The sequence below is a fragment of the Drosophila melanogaster genome, chromosome 3R (assembly GCF_000001215.4).
Source record: "Drosophila melanogaster chromosome 3R".
Lineage (NCBI taxonomy): Eukaryota > Metazoa > Arthropoda > Insecta > Diptera > Drosophilidae > Drosophila > Drosophila melanogaster.
The window spans coordinates 11,256,414-11,269,185 of NT_033777.3; positions in this window are offsets into that span (position 1 = coordinate 11,256,414).

Genomic DNA, 12,772 nt, shown 5'->3' on the forward strand with positions numbered 1-12,772 from the left:
GGCGGGCACGAAAAAGCTGCAGCAGCAACAGCAGCCGCTGGACCAAACTGGTTTACGAGGGTCCGAGGGTTCGTCAGCCACATCCTGGCGTATCCTTGACCATTTGAACTGCAATTGTCTGGCCCTGATGATGGGAAAAATTCCTCATTTGAACTTGTTTTTCCACACTCAGTTCCTAGGGGTCTCGCATTGGAGATGGAAACAAGTTTCCTTGCGGCAACGAAATTTGTCAGCTTTAAAATTTATGACCAGCGCAGGTCAATAGCGGTTTAAGCGAAAGGCTCTTCTAACCCAGATTTCCCCATGTAATCCATTTGAGTAGGCCGTCTCCCCAGACTCGCGCAGACATCCATCCGTAATCCATCACCCACTTCAGCTGGAACATTCCGCTTGTGGGTCAACCTTTTCCTTGGTCGCCAGCCCAACGGTGAATCCTTACTCCTTTTCGTCCGTTATTTTTTTTTTCGCATCTTTGCTAGTTTCATTTTGGATGCCATCTTTCGAGCATAGCAACAAGTTAAGGGTTGCGCCGCTGTTTTTTTTTGTACTTTTCCGTTTCCCCGAATCCCGGAGCCGAGCACTTTTATTATTTAAATTGCTGTTAACCCTTGTTTGGCCCAGGTTGGTCCCGGTCATTGGGTTAGAGGCGGGGTCACGACATCTATCCATGTCTGCGAGTGTGAGAGCGAATTCCGAAATGGGACATTAGGAGCTAGAACGACGAGGTTTGGTGGTCTATTGTGAATGAACCGTTTGGCTGTCGTTAATAATACGCCCTGTGTGCAATCGCATTCCGGAAATACAGTAACACTTCGTTTGAATCAGTGGATTCTTAAAACAATTTATTAAATTTCGCTTGGATGAGGAGTGTTATTGGAATATTACTTTCATATTCACCAATTAAGTCATTATTATTATTATATGAATGTCAAGTTAAGACATTCAATCAATCCATGACTTGTCGGGAAGATAATTCATTTGCTTTAAGTTGCTGAAATCTAAAAATGTTACCGCCAGAAGACTGTTTACCACTTATTTTCTTGCACGAAACTTTGTGGTACAGTTGTGTACAAAATGCCTAAACTTTAGATGGAGGCTGCCGTTAGGCTCGGGTCCTTTGGCAACCTAAAATGTAGAGAAGGGGAGGACTGGACGAAAAGAAAATTTGCATATTTCTGTTAATTTTGCATTGAAGTTGGGTTCATAACGAAGAGGAAACACTTGAAATTTGCATACATTTTCCTCGCTCATACAAACACAAACGCAAACTCACACACAGACACACACACACACACAAACAGCGACGAGGGGACTTCTATATATGCAAATTTGTATGTTGTAAAGTTTTCATATAAAATACAAGTAAAAACCGAAAGAGAGAAAATGGATTTGGGGATGCGGTCAAGGATGGGATGCCTGCTAAGGACAACGGGCACAAGAAGGACAACAACACACTCGCACACAGACACAGACAGGGCCTACACAAAGGAGGTCCTTGCCAAGAAGGATTGTGCGTGCCAGTTTATCCTGTGAAAGTGTCCTGACCGTGTGTATCCAGGCCGAGCGTCTGAGTGCCTGAAAAGTCAGCAAAAGATACACACAAACACACTCGCTCCAACACACACACACACACACACACGCACACTGCTCAACCCACACGTACAGATATGGGGAAAATAAATTCAACAAACGGCTTTTCCAGAGAAAATGCTGGCCTTTAAGAAGAAGGGGGTCCAAATGGGGGAATGGCAGTCGAGGCGGCTGGCATTGTTTGGATCAAAAAGGCGCCTAAAAATACTCACACAAGTTCCTATCTCTGCCCAGCTCCGAAGACCCTCATTTTTGGTTGGCCAACCATTTTTTTGGGTTATCCTTATCCTTTGCCATGTCGCTGCCCCGCCTGCCGCCCACATTTATGTTACCATAATTTGACTTCAAGAAAAAAAATACAGAATGAAACAAGTTAAACTGCGGACAAGGAAAGATGGCATACTCTTTTATGTAACTGAATCTGTATGCTTTGGGAATGAGTTTGGTTTTGTAGCCGACCTTTGACGATTAATTATCCATTTTAAATCACTTTTTCGTCCTTTCGTTCGAGGAAAAACGTGTTGGGCACAGACTGAATTGGAAATAACAGAATCAAGTGTATTATTTTTTATTTATATTTTTATTTTTATAACCAACTCATTATTTTGACTTATATCTTATGTTATTACTTATCATACGTTTTAAGTATTTAGTTCATTTCTTACATTATCTAAATATACATATATATATTATATTATATAAAATAGTAATAATATTTCTACTAGTAAGTCATTTCGGAACATAGGTACCCCACATTTCTTAGCTTTGAAGATGATGTACCCTTTGCAGGTGCACGGAATAGCTATCAATATAGTTCCGTTGGTGTTGATCGGCGTGGAGTCCTCCTCTATTAGAAGGGTATGAGAACAAGGACACTCATTAAACACACACATGCAGGACACCCACGCTGGAAACAGGGAGCCAACACTTGCTAACCGAATTTCCGGCTGTAGTTTTTCGGCCATGATGGGTTCATTTTTCAGCACCCGTACACACACATACTTGGGCAGGGACATGTGAGGCAACCACTTATGAAGCGAAAGTTGGCATGCGCACACACACATACAGAGGCACAGACTCTTAAGGGGGGCAGTTATGTGGGTGTGTGCGTGTGGCGTTCTTTTGCGGATTTTGCAGTCAACTTGAAAGCCAACTGGCAAAACTATATAGCTAATGTGTGCATGTGAGTGCGAGGGTGTGCATAATGTGTGATTGTGTGGAAATTTTTGGGCAGTTTCATTTCGTTCATATTTATTAGTTGGCCCAGACACACGCACACACTCGCCCACGGTCACATAAATACTTATACACCCACAGGCAGACAGAGAGAGAGAGTCATCAAAACAGGACAACAAGAAACGGAAACATTTTTTTACTTTGTATTTCGTATTTTGTATTCACCCTCATCAGTGCAAGTTTAAATGATGTTGCCTGTTCTATGGCAACTATCTCCAGAGTGGCAATGCAGACGGAAAAAAATTGGGGATCTTTTAAAAACAAGACAAGGTTGATAACTTCATAACTCAGTTAAATAAGCGGTTACTTGATATATAAATTATCGCTTTTATTATTTTATTTACTCATTGAAAATGAAAATTGAAATTAAAGATATATTGTACAAAATAGGACTTAGTTTTCATCTTTTTTATTGAATATTAAATATTAATCTTAAATAAACTCTAAACTTGTTTCGCAGTGCTTGTGAGTAAGACCCATTTTCGTGCACAGATACACAAATACTGGGACACGCTTGGGCCTCAAGGATATTCCCCCCAATCCCCCCTTAATAGTTGGTGTTAGTGCAAGAAAATAAAGGGAGGAAGGCTTGGGACCAATGGCCTGGAATGGGCTAAGCCTCAGCTACTTCTAGCCCATTTCCTGATCAGCCAACAGTTCTGCATCTCAACTATAACTACTGGACTTCTGGCTGCTGTCCCCAGCAAATGTAATCAATTTTTATGCCATTATTGATGCTTCGCAAGGCAATTTAATTTCATCGAAGGGTAGGGTGCAGTAGTCGGTTTCTATTTACGCCTGAAAATTGATGTACAAATTAATTGGGAATTTTTGGCTGATTTAGCCTGGCGAAGGAAATGGCTTCCGGTCGTGTCTGGTCTGCAGATCGAGTCAGCCTTTAAATGGGGGCGTGGCTGGAATGTGGTTGGGATTTTTCGATCCTACCGATGACAGTGGAGAACTTGAAATCTGAAAGAAATGTATCAAGAAGCTGAAGTAAAAAATATTATGATTTTTCGCCATCTAAATTAAATTTAAAATTTAATCTAGAAACTGTATAAAATCCCAAATAATTCCTTTCCAAAACGCATACAAAATTCGAGTTATGTTAATATCGCACTCTGCGCCTTGCTTTCATTAGTCCTTTGCGTGTAAGTGTGTGCGTGTCCTTTTTTGTCCTCTGACCAAGCGAATTGTAGCAGTGTTTGTCTCGCTGCCACATTTGGCATTAAACATGTGTGTTACCCATTTTTGTATTTTTATCATTAACGATTTTGTATGCCAAAGAAGAATCCTTTTGTTTCAGCTTGAACCCTTCAGATATGTGTCTCTGCTTTGGCTTCTGTTTCTGCTGCTGTAATTGTATCTGTGGGTCCTGCGAGAGTCCTTCGGAAAATATGTATATATGGGTTTTTTTTGCGCTTGTGTGTCCGTGTGTGACACATTTGTTTCCTTTTATAATTATGTCAGCTGCAAGTATTCCTCCTACAAAAGAGTTTATCAGCGCCATAAAGACACAAGTGCCTAATGGCTCTGTCCCCTCAACGCTTTGAGTTGGGATTTGTTTTGCTTCGGGAGCTGAAATTTTCCCAACCAACTAATAAAAATTTTAATGAAGGATGTGAGGAAATGGCAAGACTTCTGCTTTAATAAATGCAAGGAAATTTGACAGACTTTTTATGCTGAATTAAATACCAGGAGATGCATAGGATATCTCTTTTTCCTTCCGTTCAATTATAATTTATATACTTATTCTTGATTTCATTTCTCTACTGCTCCAGATTCCTTAATGAATATTTTAATGCCCGCTATAAAATGTCCGTTATTTTGCCGCCATCTGCAACAATCAGCACACCACACACACACACACACACACATTCAGACGAACGAGTATATTAAGGATTCGCAGTGTTTTCTTATCGGAGGCCTTAATCCCCGAGGGCCACACACACACACACACCGCACACACACATACTCACGCAGACATGCGGACGGATTCCATTAGCATAAAAATGTCATAAATAAGAAGCACGCTTACTCGGCCCGCACTTATTATCCTCCTACAGAACCGGGGGTTGTTCTCAAATTCAAAATGGCGCCGCTTTCTTATTAGAATCGCTTAGGGGCGGAGGTTGTTCAGCCGGCAGCATCTTGTTGCGATTTTGGGGGTGAGTTTTTGGCACAACGAAACCAAGCGCACAAACCTGTTCTCAGACCCTCACCCCTCGACCATGCCACGCCTTTTCTTCTACTTTTTGGTGCACGGGTATGGGTGTGTGTATGTGTGTGTGACTGTACCGTCATTGCTGGTCGAGAGTCTCGGAGGCGGCCAAGATGACGTGTTCTAATTGATGTCGCCACGAGGGCTACAAAAAGGATTCCGCATCCGGGCATTTGAATATTGATTTTCCACTGCCACCACCCGTCCTCCCAACGTTTTTGCGTGGGCAGGAGGCTGTTCATTAATTAAGCTGACTTTGACGAGGGGAAAGTTTCCGCACAAGGCGGCGAGATGCCGGAATAGTTGCTCCGTCCAAGGCAGATCCGTAATGCGTGCGGTCGAACATCAAAAGTGGAACATGAAAAGCACTCGGCCGTGGAGTATGTGCGCCCAAAACCACCCACCAATCCCCCAAAGCAGCGTGCAAATTGCGTGTGTCCCACCTAAACGCCCCATATTGCATTCAGAGAAATATTTTTATAAATGCTATGCTATCTCAAAAAATTTAAATTTTTTCAGGACGTCCTTTCATTGATTAAGTAGTCCTTTTTCTTATTATTATGATATAAAATCGAAAAAAAAAAACATTTTGGTGAAACCTACAGGATCTTATAAGATGTTGATATATTTTAAAAGGTTGCTAGTTATAATTAAAGGCTAATAATAGATGTTACTAATATTTTTTGCGAGTGTCCCCCCATTTCGGCCTTCCACTTAAGCAAAATTGAAGCTGGGGGCCTCTTCTTGATGGTTGCGATAAATCATAAGCAAAGAGTTGCAAAAAACTACCAGTCGACAAAATGTTATGTACATGAATGTATTTAAAAGCCATGCTAGATGCGACTTTCATCCTTTGCCATTTCCTGGCCCATTTACCCCGTTTCTCCCACTCCGGCCACTTCTGCCACTTCTGCCACCGAAGCTTGGCTAAAACTTCTTGGAATTTGCTGCAGCAAATAGTTAGAGTCTCCTCCTGCCATATCCCCTTCCACTCCGTCTCCGGAATATTTATAAATGAAAATTCCAACAAGAACATTTTCTATTAAATTTCGCCTCCCTCTGCACGAGAAAGTTTTCTTGCCAAGGCCCTCCGTTTGAGTTTTTGGTTTTGGGCTTGGGTGCCGAGGCCAAAACAGTTTTCGTTTTATTGCATTACATTATATACGATTCGTATGTACACATAGATATATACATATATAATATATAGGTTCTTTTTGCTGAGCAAACTTTTTGCTTTGGCAAAAGTTTCTTGCGAATAGAGCGAGACGGAGCGGACCCATTCAGGATCTCCCATTACTTTTCAGCTGCAAAGTAAAAGTTCTTAGCAGCACCTCCATCCCGATGACCACCCATTCCCATGGCCATTTACAAAATGTGCCAACTACTTTTTCTCAAGTACCACTGCGGGACATTAAATCCGGCTACGTGCCTCGTCCTGGTCACTGCCGGATTGTTGGATTGTTCAACTGTTACTGGAGGTATTATGCCATGACCGAAAGTTTGAATAGTTCTTGTGCAACACACGAATTGTGCGGAAGGAGGCGAAAGGATGCCTCCCATTTTTGCCACTGCAATTCGTTTTTGGCCCCAACTATTAGATAAGGCTCGACCCTGCCATTACTCACAGCTAGTCTTGGATGCTTCCACTCCACTGCATCTGCGACACTGCCACTGTGCTCCTCGAAGATGATCTTTCCCACACGGAGGTGATTCTACAACTGGACAGCATCCGTTCCCACAGGCGAAAAGGAGGAGGCTGCTCGAAGGAAGGTTCCCAAAAACCCGCCTGTCCGGTTGCCGGAGAAAAGAGTTGAAAAGCTGCCCAAAACAGTGTGAGAAAATCTTGGTCAATTTGACCTCTGACCGGCTAGCAGGGAAGATAGCTAAAGGGGTTGGAAAAATTTTAAGATGCTGTATGACACAAGGCATCACAATAAATATAATTTTATTTAATATATTAAATCGTTTTTTATTTAAGTATAATAACGTACTGTCATATTATACATTTTTGGTTTGTATTTCGGATTTTTCAATCGATTGTCGCAACCCTCAAGTCAAATAAGGCGTCTGCTAAGATATTTGAGGGCTCTATGCCCCGCACCATGATTTCAGAATAAAGTATGATATTCAGTTGTCCAATATTCAAGGAACAACCACAATGACCAGCTCCAAGAGCTCTTCGTTCCGAAAATTGATCAAATTGGGGGTTGGATTCTACGCAAACTCGACTTCGGAGTGCGGGTGGAAAAGGCTTTGAGGGTGGGTAGACTGGCAGGCGATAAGTTTTTATGTCTTGAGCTGATGGTGTTGAAAAGTTTTTGTGAAACTAAACACAGAATATCGCCCGCCCGCCCACAGGACCCAGGAAAAAGGATATAGTTCGGGGGTTGTTGGCCAGGAATATGGCCGCAGCAACTTTTATGCGGGCGTATGCGAGTGGGTTTTAATGAAAGAGTGTGTGTACATACATACAGAGATAGAAAATCCGAACCCCAGGAACGTTTTCTTCAAGGAGCCCGGTCTGGAAAAAGGGTTGGAAGGGCACATCCTTGCCGGACACGGGATTGTCAGGAGTTGGATATGCCGTTGTGCATAAAAGATAATGATGTTGCCTTAAACTTTTGGGAATAAATAATAGTTGTAGTGACCGCCCTCTCTGCCGCCACTCATCCCGCAGGCACAATGTCCTTGTTTCAGTCTGGCTGTAAGCTAAGGTTATTATCTTTCAAGTTTTCAAGCCCCATGTGGAAGTGCCACAACAGGAGCAACAACAACAACAACAACAACAAGCGGCGAGCCGTAAAAAGGGACGGGACCCAAGGCCTTAAGCTTATAATTAATTGCATGTTTGGTCGAGACGAAATAATCCTTTGTACTGAAATACACCCGACCCATGGTATACTCACATCCAGCCATCCTCGCCCCCTCACATCTTATGTTTGGCCATGCGTGTTTTTTTGGACCCAAACCTCCCTCTTTCGAGGATAGTTCGAGCAGCGCCCCAAAGTTTGTTACACGCCTTTTGGGAAATTTACAGGCAAATGAATGTTATCATAACTCCCACTGCTCCCCAGTATCCCCAACTCCGAAGGCCTATCCACCTACCAGTGACCAGCTTGTTCAACTGTAAAGAACTATGCTGTACAACATATCTGCCTTTGCCTCATACATAATCATTCGTATGTGGCATCTTCTCAAGGACCCACATTTCATTCGCCCGTTGCGGTGGCAGCCCGTTGGATGTTTCAAAATCATATTAAAATTGATGAATGAGCCGCTAATTAACGAAACGCCGACCCGTCAAACGAAGCTAATGCAGCCTTTGTGCCTCTGATTTAAAGTGATCCATCTGGTCAGAAGTCGTCCCGACCTTTATGGATATTAATGATGCGCTTTTGTGCGTGGGATTCGCTGACTAATCAGCCGAGATAGATCTGCTTCCCAGTTAGATAGCACTGGAAAAAAATCATACCATACTTCAACTAAAGCTTACGTCTCTAATAGGAGTTTCTGTTCAATATCTTCAATATCCAAATATAAATATAAAATATACAAATATATTACAATGTGTATTGTTTGAAAAGAAATATATCAATATATTAGTAAATCATGGTACGTCGTTTCTTAATACAAAACTCCAGTTCCTTTGGTCATTTTTTGTTCAGTGAGTTGACAGTAATCAAATCAGATTTCGGAAGTTTTAAACTTATTCTTGATTGTCCTCGCAGGCTCGGAGATACAACATGGTCCTCCTGCTCATCTCACGCCCCTTAGCAGATTTCGGCTCTATCCTATGACAACAAGAAGCTGGGAAGATTGAGGAGGGCAGGCAGCCAAATGACAACAATGGCCAAATTTTAATTGAAAACTTTAATTTGGCAACACAACGAAGTTTGCCTGGAAAAGCCGACCTGCAGGGTGAGAAAGTGGAGTCTGGATACTGGATTCTAGAGTCTGCATCTTGGTTGAGGTTTAGGTTTATTTTGTCGCTGCCGTTGCCATTGCCATCGTCGTTGTCATTGCCCTTGGCTACGTCTTGTGCAAAAAGGAGCAAAGGATCTGGTGCTGGGGAGGAATTTGCCAACAATAAAATGCCGAAATAAAACAAGAAATTCAGCTCGGTGTGTGTGCTAGAGTGTATTTACTTATGGCCAGACAGCATCACTCCTCCTGTCTGTGTGTGTGTGTGTCTTCTGGATGTTGTCCTTCGCACGCTTTGGTCCTTGTGCATCCTTGTTTCTTGCTCTTGATTTCTTGTTGCTGCCTTTCATGGCTGCCTTTGCCTTTGCCGCTGCTGCATTGTTCAAATATATGCACATGTCCTTCTGCCTGTCAGCCAGATCCTTTTGCATTTATTTCCAGCGCTCTTATTTATTTATAAAGCCAAGGCTCGTAGCTGCTCTGAATCTAACTGCTTCTTGTTGGGCTGCCATCTAGCTGCCATGTTCGGTTCAATTGTTTGCCATTCTTGGCCATTGTCTGGACATCTCCAGTGTCCATTCTGAGGCCCCCCCCCATCTCCAGTGTCCTCCATCTCCATCTCCAGCTCCAACTTGGCCTTACTCTTTTGTCTGCGCAGAGTGTGTGATTCTTGTTCATCTTTTGTCTGGGGCCCATTTGAAATTGATTTCTGAATTATTCACAAATTTGCGCCAGTCCTGCGTTCGTTTCGCCTCAATTGGCAGCCTCGCATTAGCCAATAACTTTGAGCGCCACTCGCCCACATTCTGCATGTCCTGGCCATAAGTCATCGGAGGCCGCCTCCTTCTTGCCGTTGGCAGCAGCTTGCTGTTGATTGCTCCATCGCCTCTATCGCCTCCACAGCTTCTCCACTCTTCTGCCAGTTCATCAACTCAAATTTTATGCATTTTAGATGAGTTTTCCTCACAGTTTGTTTGCAACAACAAGAAAAAACAGCAAGAAGGAACATTTTGTTTTTCGTTGTTATTTTTATGCAACTTGATGAAAAATTTTCAACATCAACATCAAGTTTGGGCAAAATGTCAATGGGGTGCCTTGCCTTGGCCAGCTTCGAAACTTAAACCCATTCGCCCAAGCCTGGCAGCATTTTGTGGCCAGATCAAAACAGGAGCGAATCCTTGAAATTTATATAAGATTAATATTTAAAAATCTCTACCATTATGTAACATATGTAACTATAGAATTAATACCAACACATCTAATTGAAATGTTTAAGTGATACAATATTAGTTCTCTTATTTCCATACCCTGGCGCCCATCAAATCCGCTCCATGTTCCCCAGAAAATTCATCAACTTTTCTGCATTTTTACTAATTTCAACCGTTAACTTCCTTTGGTTTTCATAGTTAACTTTTACCAGCATCGAAAAATGTTGTGCCTTGGCAAAATTTGAGCAGAGCGGCGGAGAAAGGCGGCCGAAGGATGTGGAATATTGGGAGGGGCTTGGCAGGAGCGAAGCTCGAATTTTCAACTCACAAGTTCAATAAAAGTTTCGACGCTCTCGTCCTTGTTGCAATTTTATTTGCTGGCTGGCGAAAATGCAATTTCCAGGACATGGCCTTTCCGTTCTCAGCCTCCTTGATGCTGCCGCTGCACCTAAGGCAAGAATTTTCATCCCGTGGCAAATTGCATAAAAGTGGAGCATGCCGTTCGCCTCGAGCGGAGCAAAGCAAAACAGTGTCCTGGCCCAACTCCGATGCAGAACTTTGCTTTTCTTAATTTATTTTGCTCACGAGCTGGGCGAATTATAATTACCAGCCAACCCACCGAGCAACAAACAGCCAGTGCTGCATTTTGGGGATAGTGTACTGAAAGAAATCGTCAATGCAATTGTTTTCGAATATTATATATTAAATAAAAAGCTGTGCGTCTTTACTCATTGTATTATATTTATTATTATAGGAACTATAGTACGAGAATGTATTTTTTTATTTTGAAAATATCTTATCTATGTGTTGTTTTCCACTGTAACTCCAGTCCAGGTTAGAGTTTCGTTTTGGGGTTCGCCAGCTCGATTTATTGGCTTGGCTGGCGCCGAGTTCGATATTAGTGGTCGGGGCTCTCAACAAATTGTGCAGTTAGGCAAACGCCTTCCTGCGGAAGGACGAACAGGACGAGGAGGTCGCGCGGCGGGACAGCCATAAATATTAAATATGATACTTTATGCACTGGACCTGCTGCTCGAACTGCTGTTGCTGCAACTTATCAAATATTCCTGGCTGGCAATTGGCCATCATTTCTGGCGCTGCCTTGGCCACATCCTTGCAGGATATCCAAAGCGTGGCTGAATGAGCTTCATTTGCTTGCCCAGATACGCGCCGTATTTTGCATAACAAACTTTGAATGGGTCTGCGATGGGATGGAGCTATCCGGAGCGGAGCCCCAAAACTAATTAGTCGCGTAGTCCTAGTCGCATCGCCGGGTGTCCTGTAATGGCAAAGGCAAAGGAAAGAGGTCCTCGAGCGAAGACACGTGAGCTGCTGAGTGGTGCAACTTGCTTTAATATTAATAGCTTATTGCGACCAACTTGTCGTTGGTTTCTACCGATAAGGGTTATTTCGATTACATAGCAAAGGTATCTTTCAATACACATTTACAAAGCTATATAATATAAAACCAAAAAGTGTGTGTTGAATAGTAGTTATTAACGGTTTTTGTCAATGTCGAACTATCGAACTAAATTCTGGTATTTTATGTATAATTAATTAAAGCCTCTGTTACTTTAAATAAACATTTGTAATTTTCAAAAAATTGTTTTTTTTTCAGCCTGCATGGCAAATTCACTTGAAGTTCCATTTGATTCTCCAGCGGAAGCTGTCTCCGTCCTGGCAGGAAGCTCAGCCATGTCGCTGCTCCCCCACAGATTCATTCAGGAGGTGGAACTTTGTAGCTCATTAGAATATTTTCTGCCCAAAAACTTTCCGCAGCTAGAGAGACGGCATCGAAAAGGACAAAAGAGATAGAAAGCAATTGAATGGAGCTAGTGAGGAGGCAATGCATGCATTTATTTATAGCGCAAAAGTAAAACGAGTGAAACGAGAAAAAAAACGACATTCTTTGTTGGCATTCCATTTAATTGGTCTACGAGTTGTTCCTGTCGAGACTCTGGACCAGCATATCCCGCTCCTCATCCGGGAAGTTTCCCAGGCTCCGCACTCATTGTATCTGTTGGCCGCTCTGCATCTTGCAACTGGTTGGGACCTGAACTGGTCCTGATGGTCAGTAACCTTTGGCCCAAGAACTGCAAGTTCAGCTTCCCAAAAAAAAGGGTAAAAACCTCCGAAGATGCTGCGCAGATTTCTCAGATTTTCTCAGGATTTTCTTCGCTTCAAACTGGTCAGTGGCAGAACTTGGACGGGTCAAAGGATTGATGGGCATCTAAGGGTGGTTTTTAACGGACAACTTGGCGGAGGTATCTTTACCTTGTTGGGGTGTGTAAAATGTTCGACACGGATGTTTTCGAAAAATAATGTATTTTGGTTGAGCACCTGTTTGTTTTTATTACATACACTTTGGAATTGTAAATCACACGAACCATGATTAGATTGTTTGTATATATAATTAATTATTTTTATCTTTAAGCTATTTTAAATATTATATACCTTTTAAAATGTACAGAAGGACACCAATTTTAATTATATTTTAGGTATACAAAATTCGCTCAGTTTCCTTCAAACTCTTTCAGTTTTTTGTGTTCGCTCAGGATTTTTCAATTTCGCTCCGTTTTAATAGTAGCGCCCTCTG